The sequence below is a fragment of the Oreochromis niloticus genome, unplaced genomic scaffold (genome assembly GCF_001858045.2).
Source record: "Oreochromis niloticus isolate F11D_XX unplaced genomic scaffold, O_niloticus_UMD_NMBU tig00007748_pilon, whole genome shotgun sequence".
NCBI classification, from domain to species: domain Eukaryota; kingdom Metazoa; phylum Chordata; class Actinopteri; order Cichliformes; family Cichlidae; genus Oreochromis; species Oreochromis niloticus.
Genome location: NW_020328745.1, coordinates 4,851 through 11,052, shown reverse-complemented (window position 1 = coordinate 11,052; position 6,202 = coordinate 4,851). Strand labels below are relative to the sequence as shown.

General features: G+C 43.9%; 2 long non-coding RNA genes across 2 annotated transcripts; both read left to right on the top strand.

Annotated features, from left to right (window-relative positions):
- The first annotated feature begins 1,687 nt into the window (after positions 1-1,687).
- Positions 1,688-2,265, top strand: LOC109198529 (uncharacterized). Its single transcript, XR_003218352.1, has 3 exons — positions 1,688-1,798; positions 1,905-1,966; positions 2,044-2,265. It is a non-coding gene; the product is annotated as an uncharacterized LOC109198529 (long non-coding RNA).
- Positions 2,266-2,314: 49 nt separating this feature from the next.
- LOC109198528 (uncharacterized) lies at positions 2,315-5,466 on the top strand. Its single transcript, XR_002059285.2, has 2 exons — positions 2,315-2,516; positions 5,311-5,466. It is a non-coding gene; the product is annotated as an uncharacterized LOC109198528 (long non-coding RNA).
- The last annotated feature ends 736 nt before the right edge of the window (positions 5,467-6,202 follow it).

Sequence of the window (6,202 nt, the reverse complement as noted above, 5' to 3'; positions counted from 1 at the left end):
GCGTGAGTGGCAGAAGAGAAGTAAGTGCTGTCTGAGGAGAGAGTTATGGAGCGTGTCCGAGTGGAGAAAAGAGTGGACCAGGAACTACTGAAGATTCGTGTATGTGGATTCCCTTCCCTTTTCCTCCCCAGAGGCCTGGATCCCCATCTGTCACTTGTACATAGTCTTGCACCTTGATGAACTTTTGTTTTCCAAGCTGTGTCTGCGCCTGAGTCCGTTCAGTCATGTGTGACATAATGTTTAGTAATCCAGACTGGACTGTTTTACTCTTTGCTGAAGCTGAGAATGCTTTACTGCTTTTTTTGGTGAATTTTTATTCCTTAATTATTTTTTGCTGGTTTTTGGTTTGTTTGTTGGTGATTTGGCAGCAGACAAAGTCCCCGAGGGCATGAGGTTTTAGGGGGAATGACTGGATGAAAGAAGCTGCTGCAGTTTGTAAAGGCCATTACACACCAAGTGCATGGTAAAACAGCAACATGAAGTTCTGAATTTTCTGGATCTAAAGTTCTTGTGTATCATACGTACACACTGACGGGATTGTGTCTTTGCAAAAAATTTGTCCCCCAAAAAACGAGCTGGAAAAAAAATTACGTTGACATCAAGCAATGGTGAGATGGTCCTCCTGTTTCTAAACAAGAAAGGAAGAAACTGAGAGTGTGGGTTCATCTGAATCTCAGGAGAAGGCAGCAGCTGGGAGAATTTCATGGTTTGAGACAAGCTGTATCACAACCACTTTCACACATATTTCACGATGTCAGAGGGCAGTTTGAACTCTTCTTGGTAGTGTTGGGATCACATCTGAGGACACAGAAAAATAATTTCAGAGCCCCACTGACCCAGGGCTGTGTCTAGCTGTGCGTCTGAGGTATGTGTATTGAGTACCGGAGTGTGTTTTGAGCTACAAGTGCAAGTTTTGCCAAATGCAGTGGTCTGTGTAGTCAGATCTCTTTATACAGATCTGAAAAATCAGGCTTGGTTAAAAAAAAAAAAAAAAAATGCTGCAAATTCATCCAGTGAAATCACAGCTGCATTAAAAACAGGCGACTCTGAAAATGATTTTTAACACATGAAATATTTGCACAGATTCTAGGCTTCTGGTGTGCAAAGAATGGAAGTCTCCTTCCTGGTTCATCCATCCATCTATCCATTCTCTTCCACTTATCATTGTTGCATACTGGGGATTTAATAAATTTGGCCAGATTTCTAGAAATGAATGCTGCTCCAGCTAAAGTGCGATGGATGCCATCTCTCATAACATGACCATAATTTTGGTAGAAATTTTCTGAATTATCTGTAAAACACATATTGTCTTTAAATATACATGTATTTTGCCAGAAACACCAGAATCTCTAATTAAACCTCACAAAATGATTTAAACAACCACCAAACAGCTAAAACAGTAAATGAGAGCAGGTAAACGGATTCCACAAAAAGACGTAAACACAAAGCGCGGACCTGATGCATCAGAATCAGTGAGATGTCGGCTTTCTCACCCGATGGCACATGCCAGTGTAGCCGGATGGGCTACTTGCCTTTCTCTCTTTCTCTCTCTCTCTCGGTCGCTCGCTTGCTTCACCTTCCCTCTCTTTTTCCGCTGCACTCGGTCCTTGTATCAAGTGATTGGACTAATTGGGAAACCACCTGCACACTGATTACAGGGTGGTGTTTGTCTGTATAAAGGGAAGCCGGGTTTTTGTTGGTTCATTCCTCCCGAGCTTCTGGCACAACACAGCAGTAAATGTTGGCCTATTGTTACGGATTAATTTACCGAAACGATCGGATTGTGTGACAGTTACAGGTAGGCTTCCGTTTGACCTCTGATTTCTCTCAGAAATATTGGAACTAGTTGTAATATTTCTGCAACCCGTTGTAGCGCGGCCGTTTCTCTTTTCCTTTTACTCCAGCCATAGTGGAGAGAAGCGTTTGACTTACGTCCACTGTGCAGTATAGCGCATCCGGTCTTGGGGTAAGCCACTCATATTATAGCTACTAGTATTTGTAAATTAGAGAAGATTAAGGTTATCTTTGCCCTTTTGTTTGCAGGGTTCGATTGCTGCCGCACCCTCTCAGTGATCAATCGCCTGATTTTAAGTGAAGAGTTGAAACGCCTGCCTAGCTGCTGTTTCAGGGCTCCTCTGCAGTGGAGCTGCTGTCTTGTTTTGCTCCTGCTGTTTTGCCTCGCCTCGCCTCGTTGGGGCTTTGGGGTTTTACTTTGAGCTCCTTCTGGACTATTCTTTGCACTCCAGCTCAGTGGCGTGTCCAGCAGGGTGGCCTGCCCCCAACAAGACTGGCCACCCAGGTACCACCCCGAAGCTATAACATTAAAATTCAATCAAATATCAAATGTACGATTATGTTTTCACAGTGAAGGTCAGATATCCGAGTGTAAGTGAATGCAGCATTGGCTTCTGCACTATGAGCATCACGTTAGCAAAGGAAGGAGAGCCAAGCACGAAAGATGGTACCGCAGAAAACAATTTTGGGCGAAAGATAAGGAGGAGAGAATAAATGTCCTGGTAAGTAATAAGTTTGAGTTTAGTAAACTTCGGTGAAATTAGAATACCAAGGAAAAAAATAACACTTAAAGAATTATTTCAGACAGTAGGCTACTGGGGGGAGCTAGCATAAGAGCTATGAGTTATAAGATATAATCCAAGTCGTAACATTGCTGTATGGAGCTGCAGATTTGGTTGCAGGTTAATACTGGCAGTGTCACCATGCCAGCTGACTGTATTTCATCATCAGCCAGTGTTGTTCTTTATACATCAGTATTACCAAAGTTTACCATAAGGCAGCACTTATACTACACTGTGCGGTCTAGCTAATTTCTCTCATTACTTATCCTATCTGCCAGCTCCATGTTATGAATAGAGTGTAAATCACGCCATAAATGGCTGTGCCATGTTTAATGCGGGGATGTGCAGCTCTGGTTCTCAAGGCTCCTGTCCTCCCAGTTTCAGATGTTGCCATATTTCAACACCGCTGATTTAAAGAAAAATTTCCAGACTTGTGGACAACTAGGTGTTTGGGGATTATTTGATTTGGATTGGCTATGTTGGTATAGTGTAACATCTAAAACATCTTCCCAAATCAAAAACCCTGGATTAACGGAGATGTTCGCACGGCGCTGGCGGCACGGAGCACCGCCTTTGCCTCCGCGAACACATCGGACTACAAACACGCACATTACCAACTCCGGAAGACGATCAAAGCAGCCAAACGTGAGTACAGGGACAGGGTAGAGCAACAGTTTGACAACCCTCGGAGTATGTGGCAGGGACTAAACACGATCACAGACTTTAGAGGGAAAACCAGCACACCGCAGACCACGGCCTCTCTGTGTGAGGATCTAAACGTATTCTACGCTAGATTCGACACAGCGAACACCATGAGACCGGACAGTGTGCGCACCGCGGATGACGTCAGTGCGCACACTGTGTCTGAGGAGGATGTGCGGAAGTGCTTCAGGAGAGTGAACGCACGCAAAGCTACTGGTCCGGACGGGATTCCCAGCCGCGTCCTCAAGTCATGCGCGGCTCAGCTGGCTGGAGTGTTTACACACATCTTCAACCTCTCCCTCTCTCTGTCTGTAGTCCCAGCCTGCTTCAATATGGCCACCATCGTCCCTGTACCCAAATCCTCCACCATCTCCTCATTGAACGACTGGCGACCTGTAGCCCTGACCCCCATCGTGAGCAAATGCTTCAAGAAGCTGGTCAGGGACTTCATCTGCTCTGCACTACCCGACTCACTGGACCCTCTACAGTTCGCATACCGCCACAACAGGTCCACTGATGATGCCATAGCCCTGACACTCCATGCTGCCCTGTCACACCTGGAGAAGAGAGACACGTATGTGAGAATGCTGTTTGTAGATTACAGCTCAGCATTCAACACCATCGTTCCCTCGAAGCTGGACAGGAAACTGCAGGATCTAGGACTGAGCAGCTCCCTCTGCAGCTGGATCCTTAACTTCCTGTCTGACAGACGCCAAGTGGTCAGACTGGGCAGCACCACCTCATCCCCCACCACACTGAACACTGGTGCTCCACAGGGGTGTGTACTGAGCCCTCTCCTGTACTCACTCTACACCTACGACTGCACGGCCACTAGCAACTCCAACATCATTGTGAAGTTTGCGGACGACACTACAGTGGTGGGTCTTATCACCAACGGTGATGAGACGGCCTACAGGGAGGAGGTCAGCGCCCTGACCCACTGGTGTCAAGACAACCATCTCACCCTCAACGTCGCAAAGACAAAGGAGTTGATAATGGACTTCCGGAGGTGCAGAGGAGTACACACCCCATCACCATCAACGGCGCCGCTGTGGAGAGAGTGAGCAGCTTCCGCTTCCTTGGTGTACATCTGGCTGAGGATCTTACGTGGTCAGTACACATAAACAAAACAGTGAAGAAGGCACAGCAGCGCCTCTTCTTTCTCAGGAGACTGAAAAGATTCGGCATGAGCCCCCGCATCCTCAGGACCTTCTATCGCTGTGCCATTGAGAGCATCCTCACTGGATGCATCACCACCTGGTATGGCAACAGCACCGCTTACAACCGCAAAGCTCTCAGAGAGTAGTGCGGTGTGCGGAACGGATAATTGGAGGTGAGCTTCCCTCCCTCCAGGACATCTACAGGAAGCGGTGCCTGAGGAAAGCGGGGAGGATCATCAAGGACTCCAGTCACCCCAGCCATAAACTCTTCAGACTACTTCCATCAGGAAGGAGGTTCTGCAGCATCCGGTCCCGTACCAGCAGACTGAGAGACAGCTTTTTCCACCAGGCCATCAGACTGCTGAACACGTCATAGACACCTCACCCTCACTACTGGAACTTCAACATTATGCACTCCATACTATACATAAATACCACTGTTTTGCACATACCAACCTCTGTATATTTTACATATCTTATTTTATTGTTTACTTATTTCATTTGTAAAACATGTATATACACACTCACACACACACGTAGAAAAACATATTTAGTACACACGTTCAGTAATGTATATACCTTATACATTGTACATATATTTATTACTTTTTAGATTAGCCATTTTTATATTTCGCTTGTTTTTTGCACAACTCTGTTGCTTGTGAAGCCCGCACACAAGAATTTCACTCACATGTACTGTACCAGTGTACCTGCACATGTGACGTGACAATAAAAGTGATTTGATTTGATTTGATTTGAAAATGTGCAGGATAGGGGTCCATGAGGGCCAGAATTTGACATCCCTGACTTCTAGTCAAGGTCATACATCAGGAAAGTTGTTTGTGACCTAAGTTTTTGCTTTATTACTTCAGGGCAGACCAGAAGAATAGGAAGAATGAAAAGATCTCAAAATGTTGAGAATTTCTTCCTTAAGAAGGCTAAAATACAACCAGAAGCAGAGAGCAATGTCAGGGAAAGGTGGACTGAGCAGCAGTCATCATTGTCACCTGTGAGTTCTACAAATGAAGGTATGTATGAGAATGAATAAGGAAAATGCAAAGAAGGGATGTTTATATTGTCAATTGTTCAACCGATCCATAGGGGACAAATCCTAATATTTGGGAATAAATAATTAACTAAGCAAATATATGTATTGTGGTACATAATTGGAAAGTAAAACAAAATCCTGTTTTAAAGAACAAGTTTTTTTTATTTAATGAAATCTAATATTTTTATGATATATTTTACATATATATATATATATATATATATATATATATATAATTAAAAATATATACATATAATAATTTAAAAAAAAAATTGTTTATATATATTTATATACTCTGTAACACGTTTTGCCATCCGTCACCGTAACAGGCGGATCCACCTATTCTAAGTCACTGATAATATTTAATGAAGCATAGAGTAGGTACTTGAGTAAATGTTCACTTTCAAAACATAAATATTTTGCAACTGCAAGTGCTGCTGTTTACAAATGTTTTTGTAATTCTTGTCTTCCTAACATGTAACAGACTCTTATTAAAAGTTCAAGAGGTTTATTCTTGCACAATTTATACTGAAAACATTATCAAAAGAAGGCATAGAAAGTATTTATTTGCTTTCAGGTTTGATTCAAATGTTAGTCTGAATCAAACCTGAAAGCATGTGCTAAGAAACTGATACTGCCTCCGCTGGTTGCCCCTGGTTTGTGGGAGCTGCACGAGACTGAGCCAGGTTGCGGACAATCGTAACCAGCACCAGCTG